Here is a 16183-nt window from a genome sequence, read left to right as displayed (position 1 = left end):
CTGCGGTTGCTAGAGAATGGATTGTTTGTCAAGGCGGAGAAATGCGTTTTTCATGCACAGTCTGTTTCTTTTCTAGGACACATCATTTCGACTGAGGGTGTTCGCATGGATCCTGAGAAGGTTAAGGCTGTGGTAGATTGGCCATCCCCAGAGTCTCGCAAGGCCCTGCAGAGATTTCTGGGGTTCGCCAATTTTTATCGGCGTTTCATTCGCAATTTCAGCCAGCTAGCCGCACCTCTGACCGCTTTGACCTCCCCTAGTTTGACGTTCAGGTGGTCAGACGCAGCCGAGGCTGCGTTTGCCAAACTGAAAAGCTGCTTTGTTTCAGCTCCAATTCTTGTCACCCCTGATCGCTCACGTCAATTCATAGTGGAGGTCGACGCGTCAGAGGTGGGGGTAGGAGCAGTGTTATCCCAGCGCGCATCCTCAGACGGAAAGGTTCATCCTTGCGCGTATTATTCTCATCGTTTATCCCCTGCGGAAGTTAACTATGACATTGGCAATCGGGAGTTGTTGGCCGTCAAATTGGCACTGGAGGAATAGCGTCACTGGCTACACGCATAGCACTTGGCCTTCCCACAAGAAGCGGATTTTGCCTCTGACACGCGTCAAATGCTTGTTTTTTCTAATGCATTTAAACTGTTCAAGCGGCAAACTAGGCGCGGTAGACGCGATTTTGACGCCTGAAGCGCGGTTGGTGTAAACGCAGCATTAGAGGTGTAGTGGTTGGCATTTTCCAGTTGGTCATCTAGGCTTTCTTTGCTATGGCTGATACAATCTGAGCATTTTTATGTGTGGTCCATTTACTCGTCTTTATATTGCCTATGGTTCAGTCCACTGCCAATGCAACCAGCTGAGAAAGACTTGCAGCCAAGCGAAACTATTTCAAAAACATGTTACTTACTTAAAACAATTTGGGGAGAGCATCGCAAAAGCAGCACAAAGGTCACGGGCTTGATCCCCAAGGATAAAAACAAGTATAGATTGAATGCACCAAAGCTTTTATGTAATGTAAGTGGCTTTGGATAAGTGTCCGCCAGATGCATAAATGTAAATTTAAGTACTTAAAAGCCACTGCTAGTTATTATGGTTTCTACATCCCTGCTTGCAGATAATGTAAAAAGTATGTGTGTTTGAGCCATTAACATAAGAGAGAGTGTGTGTATTTCTTTGTGTGTGTGTGTGTGTGTGTGTGTGTGTGTGTGTGTGTGTGTGTTTTTAATTGAGTGCAGTTGTTGTTAATTACAAGAGTGGAGGACATGACGGGTTTTGGCTCATCTGACCCATTGGTGGTGTTTCACCGCCAGTCTTTCAGTCGCTTAGCCTGGCCTGGACCAAGCGGGACACATTAAGGGCGTTAGGGGACATAGCTGGAGCCGACAGACATATAAATCAAGCTAGCAGTTAGTATTAGCCGCGGTTCTCCTCCCAAGGGGGACGGAGAGAGGAGCAGGGAGGAGGAATCATGTGGTTTGTCTCCACGTCCCGGTTGCTTTCAGGCTAATAAACGGATTAAAGTCCACTTTCAGCCCAAGACAAAAAGGGATTTCTGCCGTTCAGAGAGATAGAGGGGAAGTGAGAAGAAGGAGGCTTGATGGTTTGGCTTTGAAAGCAGGCCAACACTACAGGGAGAAACTGTGTGGGCTCCTGTCGAGTTTTGAAGTCTTTGGAACGGTCGGTGAGTTTGATGAGGTGTTAGCAGCGTACTGTGGCGATTATGAAACAGAATGAAAATGAGATTAGGACTTACCAAAACGGCAGGCTGATGCTCTCAGAGTACCTGTGAATAAAGGAACAAATGTCACTTCAGGTGTCACACAGGTTTTAGTGTTAGTATTCATACCTTTGAAACTTTCTGCATATAGTTGTGAGTTTGAGTAAACCAGACTTCTTTCTCTCCTCATAGATTTTATGTTTAGGTCGTCTCTTTTTAAGACCATGTTTCCTTCCTGTATAGAGTGCCGCAGGGATGACATATTTTAGTTGGACTACCCGGAAGTAAGCGAAAAAAGCTATTTATTCTTCCCATAGACTTTTGGGTTATTGCAAAAAATAAGATCTATGTTTAACAAAAGTTTATGATACTTATCAAACAAAATAATCGTCACAGATGAACACAACTTTTACGAATTTTGTATATATTTCTAGTTAACGCATTTACACTTCAAACTTCATAAAAATTCTATTAATCTATGAAGATTAACTTTTGGACAAAACCTATCTTTAACTTTTGTTAAACACAGACCTTTTTTTTTTTTGATAAACTGAAAGTCTTTGGCAAAGTGAATGGGCTTTTTGCAGAGGGAACATGTGTCCCGCTAACTTCCGGGTTGGCCTATAAAAATATGTCATCCCTGCGGCACCCTTTTGTTGTATTCCTTACTTCATATTCCTTATGCATATATAAAGGATTTGGCTTAATAATTAACTCTTTCCCTGCCATTGGCAGGTTATCTCGTCAATTAAGAGAAAACATTTGCATAAAATAACGTGTTCCTGATGAGGTTTTATGTTAATCTGTAATACCGCACTTAACCAATTTATAAAAACTGAAGCAAAGAAAATTACAAATTTTAAACTCTTTGGAGCGGTTTCCCGGACAGGGATTAGACTAGTCCTAGACTTAAACACTTTTAAGAGCTCTCCAAACTGAAAACAACTTCCACTTACATATCTTAAAATACATCAGTGCCCTTTGTTTTACCTCAAAATGCACACAGGTAATGTCTTTAGTAAGGCATGTTTGGTAAAACTAGTTATATTTCCTAATTAAACTAAGGCCTAGTCCTGGATTAAGCTAATCCTGGTCCGGGAAACCGCCCCTTTAAAATGTATGTTTTGATAATCGTTCTGAATCTGATCTCTATCAAAGTTCCTTCACAAAAATGCAATTATTTCAGATTTTTTCTAAAAAAATATTTTTTAAGAAAAATATCCATATTTAAGAGTTTATAAGCAGAGAAAAAAAGAGAGATAGAATGAAACTTTTTCCGTTTTGTTTGTTTGTTTATTGTTTGTTTGAAAGCACATTAAAAAGCACAGAACATTTTCCTGGAAGGAATTTTGTGAAACTTTTGTAAAAATCACAAAAATGCTGGCGGGCAACTTTTTTAAAAAAAGGTTAAATATCCAGAGAGAAACATTTACATAACAAATATTTAAATTGGCCTCTGAGTGACTAATCTGGGGTGCGTTTCCTAAACAACGACGTAACTCGCTGCTCATAGTACGATGCATAGTAGGAGAAACGAACTACCTTGTCACGACTGTTTCCCGAAAGCATAGTAACTTTGTCGCACATTCGTCTTTCAACCATGTGGGTTTAACAACATAGTTGATGATGTCACGTGGGAGGTGAAGTACTAATTAATCTGTGCAAATCGATTTAATGTCAGATTATTGCTGTAAATAACATATATTGCATCGGAAAACTGATTTTGTTATCGTGATTTAGTTATCTGTTGTTTATTTTCAAGATATTCTATTCATGTGCAAGTTCCCACTTACGTCACTCCTCCAATGGATTCCCCAGGGTCTTAAAGCTCGTAGGACTGCGCACATGCGCAGTTTTCAAATGCAGTGCCTTAATTCTGTTTACAAACTTAAAGACATAAAATTTGTAATATATTTAGAATGATGGATATACATTGTACTACATGTTTTTTGCTTATTTTGTTCAAAAGCATGATTAACGTAAGTCTACATATTATAATAATAAGGAACTATGCTTCTAATGACAGGTAAACGGCTGTCGTTCCAACGACACAACTTTGCGATGCAGTTTGCGAATGTCTGCTGCAACGATGGTTTCGGGAAACACCAGCATCGGTGAACTATGCTGAAACAATGGAACTTGCGACCGTAGTTGGCTAACGATGCTTTCGGTAAACGCACCCCAGATATCATCCAATACTATTAGTCTATGTCAGAAGTCCACCACAACCTTCAAGAAACAACTGAAAACACACCAACTTCTCTATACACCTGACTACCCTGCTGAAAGAAACAGCTAAATCTAGCCTTAGCTGGTTCTCTGGTTTTAGCTATTCTCCCAACCTGGTTTTAGTAAGTATCGAATGCTGGTTTTAGAGAGGTTTTTTAGCTGATCAAGCTTGTCTTAGCTGGTCAGGCTGGGAGAGCTTTTTTAGTAGGGTAACTAGACTCTTTACCGTCTAACTTTGCTTAAATTAATAACTGTAAACGTATATTTTCAGATAACTTGTGGCCTAAACCTTTTTATCTTGTTTGGAATAGTTGAAAAAATTATAAACAAACTGGGTCATTATGAAATTCTTTTCTATGCTAAACAACCAAAACACAATTTAGGAAGTTCGTAGGAGTGGTTTTGTATTATCTGTCTCAGCTTTTGTGTAACTTGTTTAGTGCTACGTCTAGCGTGAAGAGGAGAGGGGGCAGTTTTGACCCTGACCCTGTCAGACTAAACCTAAGATGGGCTCTCGGGGCCCCTCGCCCACTCAAAGCTTTCTTTCAGCTACGCTCTGGGATCGGCCCCCGGGGTCACGGGCAGAAAGACGAGCCCTGGGTGCCGAATTTAGAGAGGTAAAACGTTGTTTTGTAAAAAATCCGAGGGAGCTTTACAACTTCCGAAAGTATCCCCGGCCACCTCAATAACCCCTTCCCATGATTTTTGTATGTTAATTTGCATCAAATGCTGCTCGAACACAATGAGAGGGCCTGGGTTCGGAAAAACAGAAGAAAGTGGGTGGAAAAACCGACACAGCATTGGTTGTCTGTGACCTGAAAATAATTCACTGGTTAGGAGTGTCTGCTTTGATACTTTCATTTGACTTAAACAGATAGACTTGACTCACGGTAATGTGCCAAAATGGAGATTTACCACATCTGGGGAATATCTCAAGTCGAATAAATCCTCAAGCGTTATTTTTAGCCTTTTGGCTTGTTTGCCTTTCTGTTTCAAACTGTAATTGTAATATAGGGCCAGAAATACAGTTACTATACATCAACATCATATAGCAAGTATAGCAAATAAAAAAAAAACACTGTTTGCTTAAATGAAGGTTTCCATGCTATATCAACAGGAACATAACTCTTCTCTCACAGTTAAGGATCATAAAGGCTACAGCACTACGGTAAATTATTCCCAGAGGAAACTTTTACTGCTCTTTCATATTTGACCTCTCAGTTATGATTTAAGTATAACTAAATGTCTCAGATGTTTCTTTTAATATTTCTTAGCAAAAATAAGAAGACAAATGAGGCAAAAAAAATAGCAAAAGTGAGCTTAAAGAACAAAGCTATAAGTAAATTTGGACAGCGTGTGTAATGAGATCTTTTAAGCAGAAAAATACATAGAAATAAAGAAGAAAATTTCCTTTATGTAAAGTCATTGCAATCCAAAAAAAAAAACATTTGGTATATTTTGCATGAAGTTAACATTAAAGAGCAACTATGGTCCAATTCACGATTTTACATTTCCTTTGGTGTGCAAGTGTGTATTAGGACATGTTAACGATGTGCAAAAGGTACAAACCCCAAAGCACAAATTTAGTTTTCATAAAGTTATATTTTAACTTGTTACACATTTTGATTGCATTTCTAGTGGGATATAAGCTGATCAGAAGTTTTCAAATGGGATTAGTTATCACCAAGGTGCTCTCTGTTTATATTTCAAACAGAATTCCATTATAGCACCTATGAAGGCTGTCTGGATGTGTTTCCCGGAGGTGCCTTCATACCACTGAAGTCATTGCCTCATGAGGCACAGAGGCAGCAAGTCAGCTGCCTTGGGTTTCGGAAGCAGCCTTCAATTATTTTATAATTTATAGCAACTCCTCACTAATCAAGAATTTGTCATTTCAAATTGATTTTAGTGCAACATGCAAGGATTTTTTACAGTGTATCCTTGATGGAAGTGTTTTCTGTGTGATACAACAACAAAGTTTTATTAATAACCTGCTCCACTTCTAAAACAACTTTCCTTTCACCTGACATCACAAACACATCTTACTTTACAACTCCTGCCATCCATTTCATATGTTTCTATGCTTATGTTTTGGGTCTAAAGAGCTCATTATAGTTCTATGTAGGTCCTACGGCGCAGCCCCGACGGCATTGGCTAGGCATCGGTTTTCATATATTGGCTACTTCTGCATCTTGATCCGCGTCTATGTGAAAACAGTATTCACATGTGTAACCCACAGTAGTAATGAAACAGACAAAAAAGAAGCAGCTTGGCCAGTGGACCAATGACAGCGTTTGTGGTCCGCGTGGAATGGGCGTGCTGTTAAATTTTTGGTGAGGTGCACATCAGGCTACGCAGAACTATAGGCAGCCTACGGTGTAGAGCTTACGCAGAATTATACAAATTACACTTAACTTGTCATACCAATGGACCGTTGGCTCAACATATGATGCATAAGCAGGACCCAAAACAGGAAACACTTGAGGAAGTTGTCATCTGATTGGTTGAATTCTACAGTATTTACCGGAAATGCATGTCTTTAATGTTCTGCCTGAAAACAAACACGAACTGTGATTGGTTGCTTCACATGTCAGTCAGAAGACCTCTTGGGTGGTCTGCTATGGGGTCCTGACTTGGTGCTGTTATGTTTAACTAGTTTAGGTCTTGGCTACAATTAGAGTCTTTCATTAAATTAATGGCCTATATTTTCACTGTACAGTTAAGGGTTTGGCAGCATTCACAATGATTTTTCTTTTTTTGCTGATAGAAAATGTGTACAATCCATCTGTCATCGCTGAGACCCACGCTCATTTATTTCTCTCTCACTCACTTTCTGTCTCATTTGTCCATCTGTGTCTCTGGCTGGTGTACTGTAAAATATGAGGAATGACCCGCTGCCGTCTGCTGCTTCTGGTTCGCACGCTGCTGTATAAAGGACGTCCCAACCTTCCCCGCTCGCTTTCTCTCTCTCCTGCAAGGTGCCAAATTCTGCTTTTTAATTATTCATTACGCAGCCCTGCCCTGAGAGCGACACTGTGGCGCGTTTCACTCCAAACGTGGATGGCTGCCATAGAGCAGAGCCCGGTTCAATCCCACCGAATGTTTGCGACCATCTGCCGAGGTTCTGCGCAGCGGCGTGTGTGGGGATGTTGATTTTTTTCAACACTGTGTTCAGTGTGTATTGGCGTGTCGCACCCATATTTCCTTCTGTTTTGACTTTAATGGGTGTCGCGTGTGCAAGCGGTCGCCCGCGGGCTGAACCTGCTCAGTTATTATTCTTCTCTCGCAGGTCCCATCGATCGCATAAGTGTCTGTCCTGTCAGTTCTCCTTGCCAGGGCGAGGAAAAACAATATTCACCAGTTGTAAGGTAACCTATGCACCCCCCGTGTCTACCTCTCTCGAAAGATCCTGCTCTCCGTGTTGACTTTGTGTGAGACAATCTATTACTTTTGATAGGCTCATTTTCTCTCTGTCTTATCGAGCTGTGAGCAGAAGCGGGACAAAGACGTAGGTGCGGTTCCTTAGGGTCGATAGTGGCCGGTGCTGTAACGCCAATGCAAACACTAATCAGCTTAATTTTAGAATCTCATTGCGAGAAACTCTGTGTGTGTGTTCTGTATAAACGGCTCAGTAATGGCTTGTACCCCTGTTGAAATGTAATCTTGGGCCGTTCTCTGACAGTCTGACACATATTGCATATTAAAAACATCTACCTATTCTCAACACCCACTTATCCTCTGCAGGGTCGTAGGAGGTGAAGCCTATCGAATATGGAAAATATTTTACCTATAAAGTTAGTAGTTATTCAGCTGTATATTCATATGGCAAAAACTAAAGGCATTGTGCATTGGGCACTTCCAGTGTGGACAGCTCCATTGACTATATTTGGACCACTACAGTTTTCATTACAATGGCTGACACTGTAGACATGGTGTAAAGGCTGATTTATACTTCTGTGTCAGATCAATTCCATAGCAAGTGTAGCACAGCATAGATTGATGCAAACCACCACAAAAATGCAACAATGCGTCAATTCTATATAGACCACACGTGCTGTGATAGGTCATCTAGAACCCCTCCTTAGGTTTAAAAAAATCAGCAACTAATTTCCTTAAACACATTTCGGTTGCAACAGTAGAAACAAAAAAATACACCAAGGTTAGGAGTGATATTTGACATATCCTGTACCAAAAGTCGCTGCTGATGCTTCTATAGTCTCGTATTGACCATATCTGTGACCGCTCAAAAGGCCATATGACTGAGATGTAAAGCAACCAATCACATTTATTTTGTGCCGCTACATGTTTAGGGATAGATAAAATGTTTCCACAATAACAGACTGGTGTGCAACCAGTAAATCATTCATTTACGAAATAATCTCTGGAGGTCATAACTAGAATTTCAAACACTAAGAAATCTCTCTTTTAGACTTGTAAGTGTTTTTTAAAGACTTTATGCTGTGAACCTCGCATACTTTTCGGCTTTTTGTTGTTTCCAGGTGGACCTTTAAAGAACATGACATCCATGTCTCCCTGAAATCCTGTATAATTTAGGGTAACCATACGTGCCATTTTTCCGGGACGCATCCAGCCAGGATTTTGGGTGCGTTCTCCGGAAGTTGTATTTGTCGACCGCATATGTCATTAAGGTTCTCACATTTCAGGTAAAAACATATACAGTCATTGTAGTTTCATTCTTACCTTGAAATGTATCAGTTGCTTTTCTGAAATAGAACCTGAAAAAATAAACCTTGATGATGTATGTGGTCAACAAATTACAACTTCCTAGAGGCGCACCCGAAATCCTGGCCAGGCCGTGTACTGGAAAAATGGCATGTTTGGTCACTCTAGTATAATTCAATCAATCAGAGGATGACTTTGCAGCTGGTAAAGCTTTTCCATATAAGCCAACGTTCAGTCAACGGTCTGTGGGCGTGACATCTGACCCTGCGTTCACACCAGCCGCGGTAGAGGCGGCAAAAATTCACTATTCACACGTAGTTGGACGCCTTAACATTTTGAGTTTACTCGCTTCATTCACGCGTGAAATTCTAGTCATTCTATGATCTATGATATGATTCTCCAACAAGTTGCTTCTTCTTCGGCTTTGCCTTGATACGGTGTATATGCCAGTGGACATTGAATAATAGTGGTCTGCATGTGTAACTGCACATCGACCCGAACAATGAATCAGGAAGTATAATTGAAAACTGATAGCCTGTGGCGTACTGGCGTAAGCTCCTTAAAGGTAGGGTAACACATTTTGAAAAATGCTAACGGTAGCCGCCTAGCAATGAAATCCCGATCCCACCCTCAAGTCAAACCGCCATCCAAAGTCACGCCTCTTCCAAAACACATGAACACGCACAGATCAGACGGTCACATCTCATGTCTCATTCAGCAGTGAGACAACTTTGCAGTACAAAGTCGAATAACACTGCCAAAATAACCAAACAACTGGTTTACATCAGAATTAGTTTAAGCACACGTTCGGTTGTGTAGACGTAGTAACTATATCGTTACGCTAATCCGTAAACGAACACAAATTTCATAAGCAACACAATGTTTCATCAAAGTAGAATATCTGAATCCATCTCAATACAAACATATCGCGTACCTACCTTACCAAAATAAACAGTGCAACGACTCTTTCAGACCCTTTGCGTCCTGCAGCTGTTTGCATCTCGTGGTAAAGCAGTAAATTTACCGATGTTCATTTGGGTTTTTGCTCTTGCTGATTCAGGCAGTTTTTGCTGTTGTTGTTATAAAAGATGCCTTTAGTTTTGTGCCTCCTGTGTAGGTTGTCAATTTAGCAGAAAAGTTTGCTGTTCTCATTGTTTACAGGCAGGAGGTGAGCGCACGTGAACACGCCGATGACGTATGGTGTCTGCGTGGACTCGCTGCGCGGTGGGCATTCAAATTATGCTTACGTATGAGGGACAAAAATGGAAACGTCCGTTCGGACCGAACTCTATGATTTGTTGAACATTTTTTGGTCCTACGCCTTTCACAGATGACATAAATTTCTACAAATACATTTAAACAACTTAACACAGTGATTGCTATCAGGATGTAAGGAGACTTTTAACCAGCACAACAAAAAATGTTTCAGGATCAAATCTGTTACCCTACCTTTAACCTGCAAGGTGTACCTGACTTTATACTGCTAGTCAAAAGTCTCTGCAATGTGCATCTACTTGAACCCTGTTAACTGTTTATCCCGGTCGGTTATTGAAAGGCTAAGAAGAAGAGGTGAAGAGGAGGAGGCTGTCTGTGTGTTTGTATGTGTGTCGGCTCTGTTCCCCTGACACCTGTGTGCTAATTAGGGTCATATTGGTGCATTCCTTACTAATGACTTCAGTCTGCACACAGTGGCTGTAAACATTTACTCTCATCCTCAGCCCGATGCTCTTATCTCATTGATAAAGTGTGTGTGTGTGTGTGTGTGTGTGTGTGTGTGTGTGTGTTTGTGTTTGTCTGTAAACTTAGAGAATCTTCTCAATGCTGTACTTGACAAAGATTTTATCATCAAGGTTTTACAGATTATAGGTCTCTGTTACCGGATACAGATTCACACTCTGATATAATAACCAGCACAGGCCAGCATGAACACCCACGCTGGTTTATAATGGTTATGCTGGTTTGATGGTGGCCTAGCGGCATAACAAATATGCTGGTCAACCAGGATTTATTTTCAGGTAATGCTGGTTTGACCAATGAACTTATGCTGATAAAGCAAACCAAACCAACATCTCGTAGTGGGCACCAGCATACACCTTACAAAATAAAGATGCTTCATGATGCAATAGAAGAACCATTTTTGGCTAAATGGTTTTATAAAGAACCTTTAACATCTGAATAACCTTTCTGTTCCCCCACAACAGGTTATTTCGATTATAAAACAGTAATAAGGAAATGTTTCTTTAAAGAACCTTTAACTAAACCTTTGGACTGGACTGCATTTTTATATAGCACTTTTATAGACCAAAGGCCATCCAAAGCGCTTTACAATTTGCCTCACATTTACCCACTCACTCACTCTTTCATACACCGACAGCGGTATCAGCCATGCAAGGCGCCATCCAGCTAGTCGGGAGCAGCTGGGGTTAGATGTCCTGCTCAAGGACACCTCGACACTTGGTCAGGTGGAGCAAGGGATTGACCCACCAACCTTTCAGTTTGAAGACAACTTTCATGAGTCACTGCTGCCCCAACCTTTAACTAAATAACCAAAAATGGTTCTTCTATGGCATCACTGTAAAGAAGCTCCTTTAATTGTGTACAATAAATGCCATATGTCACGTTGCTGTGTGTGTCAAATTTGCACACTTATTTAAGCACTGCAAGTATAAAACAAGTTATTATAAGCCGTCAAAACAACAGTGATTACATTTACATGCACAGAATAAGAGGATAACTATCAAAAATCTGCTTATTATAAAAAACTGTTTTCATGCGTTTACATGCAAATCAATAAACCGGCTATACAGACAACTGCGTTTACATGGGACTTGGACATTTGTCAGGTTTCTCGCAGGTAGTGACGCCATCGCCTATAGTAGGTTCAAAAAGCCGAAGGCATATCTGTCTTAAGCTATATTGTTTTATCTATTTTCATGTCTCCAGAACCTGTAAATATAACATCAGTTTTTATTTTCGCAGTTTCTCTACCAACTGCTTTAGTAGAGCAGAGACTTATATTTGTTACTTTGCGCTTACTTCTGCGTCTGACGTTTATCTTTCACACGCGGAGACATGCGCACATGGACAAAACCGTGAGAAAGCCTGTTAAGGTGTTTACATGCCATGCGAAATCGGGGTAATGAGCAAAAAAACGCTTAGGTTACTCACGGAACCCCGGTTCCCTGTTTACTCTGCGATTGAAGCCTATTGGTTAACATCTGTAGAATATACAGACCAATGACGTTTGAGATCACAGAGCGCGCCATGGGTGTGCGAGAATTAAGTAAGTTCAGAGTCACGTTGGTGAGCTCGCTGAGTGCACCCCGATGTACACATAAAACGCATTGAATGAGCGTGCATGGTTAAGCCAAGAGAACCTGCGCTCGTAGCGCAGGGACGTTTAAGCTGTAAAATCTGACAAACATAGACGGCGAAGACCTGCCGGCCGCGTTGCAGATATGAAGAATAGATATTCCTGTAAACCAAGCCCATGATGAAGCCAACTTCGCGCAGAGTGGGCTCTAACATCATAGCTCATTGAGGAAGGCGTGAGCCAGTGCGGTGGCTTCAACGATCCATCTAAATAGCCACTCTCAATAACCGGCATATTTAGTGAGTGATCTGCGAGGCTCATGAACGGCCGATCTGACTATAATATGCAGCAGAACGGTTCGTAGCGTGGGATTATACAGATACCACAATTTTGTGAACCCAGGTGAGCCCTCGAGCGCATCGGGGATGCATATACAGTAGGTAATATTATAGTGCACAGGTCGGTGAGCTTCCCAAGCGCGCCATAAATGTGTACTGACAATAATTGCACAGGCACAGGTGAACACTTGAGTACATTGTGAATGCATATAGGTGAATCAGAGTGTTATAGTGCACAGGCCGGCAAGATTCTCGAGCGCGCCGTCATGTGTCCTGAAAATAAATTGTGCGCACACAGGTGAACCCTTCAGTGCAAAGTGAATGCGTATAGATAAATCAGAGCAGAGAACGCGCCGTGAATGTGTATAGATATGATTGATAAACGTAATGGTGGGTACCCAACGCACCGTGAACGTACACAGATGAACAACAACAGTGTGTATGTGTCACAAATGGATAACACAGCCGTGTATACAGGTGAGCTTCTCCAAGCGCATCTTTAGTGTATACCGAAATCTTATAGTGTGCATAGGTGAGCTTCTCTAAGCACACGGTGGACGCATATAATTAAAAACCATATCGTGCGTACAGGTGAGCTTACAGGCGCACCTTTTAATGCAACAAACCCCAGTAGTGCGCAAGGCAGGGATGTCGAAGCTGTAAAATTGACAACATGGATGGCGAGGACCAGCCGGCCATGTCACAAATGTCAAAATGAGAAACCTCTGAGACTATGCCCAAGGTAAAGCTAATCCACACATGGAGTAGATTTAATCACGAGTGAGCATCATTGTTACGGGAGGTGATAACTTCAACGATCCATAAATAACCTGTGTTGACAGGTGCGCTAGTGAGTGATCTGTGAAGCAGACGAACAGCTGATCGTCTGATGTATGTCAGACGTATCTGTCATTCAGGACCTTGGACAGTTCTAGAGCGTTGCGCCTCGGGCACCGTCCGCATCTGAGAAATGACAGGCTTGTGAATTAAATGAATGGTCGGTCGTAAAAACGTGGTTCGCTGTTATCGCCGCTACATAGATATAGCGTAGGGGGAGAGAGCCGCCGTGCACGAGCCTCTGTAGTGAGGAGAAAAGTGTTCCACACCACAATTCGTGGGGGTTTAGACTTTTCACCATCACCAGAGATAGATCAGACTTTGCATAAGGACGCCTCGCGAAAGGGGTCCTAGCAGCTCGTGTCAACGTGTCATAAGGCATGTAGGTCGTGTCTCACGGATGGAATCTCCACACGCCCATCGTAACGGGTTAATATGTCTGCATCTTGGTGGTTTAAGCACGAGATGCGTATCACTCTGATTGAACATAGCTTATAAAAGCGATGCAATGAGCTTATAAAGGAGATGACTCGTCAGCTTGTACAGGGGGCGAGATCTCAGCCTGGCTCGGTGAATAATGAAACCACCGTAGTTTGCTTGACCGCATTATCACAATAACACGGTCGAGAGTGCTGCAGTGCTAAAATCACCCCCTTAAATGGACTGTATGTACAGTACAAGGTGATTGATATGAGACAAACGGGCGTTCCACGCGCCGAAGGCTGATTTGCCGTCGCAAGGCGTGTCCAACCCACAGCAAGATGCTGGGCAAGCTCGTAACGATATCACTTCATGCCGCCGTGTGTAACTTTAAGCATAAGCTTCCCGGCCGTCAGCTCGGGGCGGGACCTTTGCTTAGTCAAACTGAAGTGGTCTTATGAACAGAATGCCACGGTATTCAGCTTTCTGGCACTCGTTAGGGGGGTACATGAGCCCGCCCTAAACGAGATGCCGCGCGTCTGACTGTGAGCGCGCTCTGGTGTTAAGCTCGCTTTCCGAGCGTCATAAACGAAACTCATTGTGGCGGGTAGCAAGCTCACTTGAGGCTGATATTACCCTTTATTTCTCCGAGTATTGGAGCAGAGGTGTGAGCGTCTTCGAATCCACTGATATAAACCAGCCATATGGCCGAGAAATGTCATAAAAGGCTTGGCTGTAAGCGTTTGAGTGGCCGTCCGGAGAGGGCGCGATTCAAACCCTTGGAGCCATGAAAAGGTCTGAGGCTGCCTCCTCTCTAGGAAGAGAAAATAACAGCCGTAAGACCGTGCTCGCTTGCACCGTCAGTATTGTAGCAAAAAAACTGATGTGAGTTGCGAGCGAATTTTAGCGAGAAAGCGTCTGAATAATTGTTTAGAATCCAGCCCAGTGTCCCGGGAGTGGATCGCCAAACCGGGGTTTGACGGTGAGCTTCGATACAATTATGGATGGCGGGCCGTGTGTGCGTATATTGACTGCTTGTCGGTAAGGCAAAAAAGTGTTTAGAGACACCGTACAGCCGTGGGGTGTCAATACACAGTATAGTAAGCACGGAAATTGCTCTTAGAGAGGAATTCAATAACGTTCGCCACTACAGTGAGGTCGCACAATGGACAGTATTACATGTGTATGTTTCTGGATAAACAGAGCACACAAAAAACATTTCAGGGCAGTCCAGCCGAGGAGCGACTTAACCCTTCCTCTCCCAGACAGTGTGTTCTCTGTTGACGCAGCTATGCTGCGAGTAAGACCAGATCTTGGCCGTTCAGGTGCACGAGCCTCTGTAGTGACGGTGACCAGAGCGGCTCGCAGGGCAGTATGTCTAGGTGGTCTAGTATGTCAGACTGAACCCATCACGCAGAGAGGAAGTCAGCCGTGAGGCCTGCGGTTTTGCCGTTTATTAAAAGGGCAGAAAAACCCGGGCTATATAAGAAATGTACCAATATTCAGCGCACTGATATAGGACGGGACTGAATAAAGGGAGGTGTTCGGGCCTCAACAAATTTGTTTTGCCTCTGATTCCGTCTAAGCCAGAGAGAAATGACCGGGCAGACGAACATAGTGAGCTCTACTGAAGTGAGACAGACTCAGGCCAGTTAGGCTCTTATAATAAGTGTTCTTAGTGCTCCAATAGCGGCGTGTTCACCCTAGCGAGCAGACGAATGAGATCGCGCCGCTCCAGGAGGGAAGGGGCATGAAGATCTGTATTCGCTGAACACTACAACAGCGCCTGCTCTTTTAGCTTATAGCTTTATATTAAAAATATTGATCTTACCGGGCGGCCGCAGGGGAGACCTTGTCAGGCATGTGTCCGCTGCATAGGGCTCGTACCACGGCAAGCGAAGGCTATCTTCGGTTCACAGCCGGAAAGCGGCAGGTGAAGACGCTAGACCTGGATTCTGCTATCTTCGGTTCTCAGCCGGAAAACGGCAGGGGAAGACGCTAGGCCTGGATTCTGCTGCAGGGCTTGTGTCGACGGCGAGTAAGGCATCTTCTTCTTCGGAGCAGTGAGAGGTTCGCGCTGAAGGAGAAAATTAATGAGCTCTTGACACTTGATCCCGGACTTATATAAGGACGTGTGTCACGCCCCGCGTGGGCTCAAATGTCATTGGTCTGTATTTTCTACAGACGTTAACCAATAGGCTTCAATCGCGGAGTAAACAGGATATTCCCCCATAGCGTCAGCAACTGATGCAATGCGAAGTGAACCGTATTGAAAGGGAACTACCTGTGCCGATCGGTTTTTGCTTACGCCGTTTATGGGCTTTCCCCGATTAAAGAAAACCATTTTACGCATTTACATGACCCCACGTGTTATCAGTTTATTAAGCATAATCGGCGTAAGACTCTGCATGTAAACGCACTCATTGCTATATGGTTGTGTTGTTTCTGTGTGAGAAGAGTGCGCAAGCCGTGGATCCGCTGTTCATTGAGCTCGTAAGCATTTTTGATGCATTATTGGACTTAAATACACATAAACACGGTCATTTAGGTCTTAAATAAACAGCTGTGAAAGAAAACGCAAGTGTAACAGTATATTGGATCTGGACTTTTGGTCTTTAAAGGGAAATTACCCAATATATATTAAAGAAA

At 42.7% G+C, this 16183-nt stretch overlaps 1 protein-coding gene and 1 long non-coding RNA gene across 2 annotated transcripts in view; one reads left to right on the top strand and one right to left on the bottom strand.

The window, feature by feature from the left end:
* sema6d (semaphorin 6D) overlaps window positions 1-16183 on the bottom strand; it is a 156629-nt gene that overhangs the window by 51844 nt on the left and 88602 nt on the right. Inside the window, exon 3 of the mRNA XM_055173434.2 lies at window positions 1751-1780. The gene's annotated coding sequence lies outside the window, so the exon portion shown is untranslated. The remainder of the gene's footprint in view (window positions 1-1750; window positions 1781-16183) is intronic.
* LOC141349677 (uncharacterized) overlaps window positions 1-16183 on the top strand; it is a 99900-nt gene that overhangs the window by 83281 nt on the left and 436 nt on the right. The window lies entirely within an intron of this gene.

Source organism: Misgurnus anguillicaudatus, chromosome 15 (genome assembly GCF_027580225.2).
Source record: "Misgurnus anguillicaudatus chromosome 15, ASM2758022v2, whole genome shotgun sequence".
In the NCBI taxonomy this organism is placed as follows: domain Eukaryota; kingdom Metazoa; phylum Chordata; class Actinopteri; order Cypriniformes; family Cobitidae; genus Misgurnus; species Misgurnus anguillicaudatus.
This window is presented reverse-complemented; position numbering and strand designations above follow the sequence as displayed.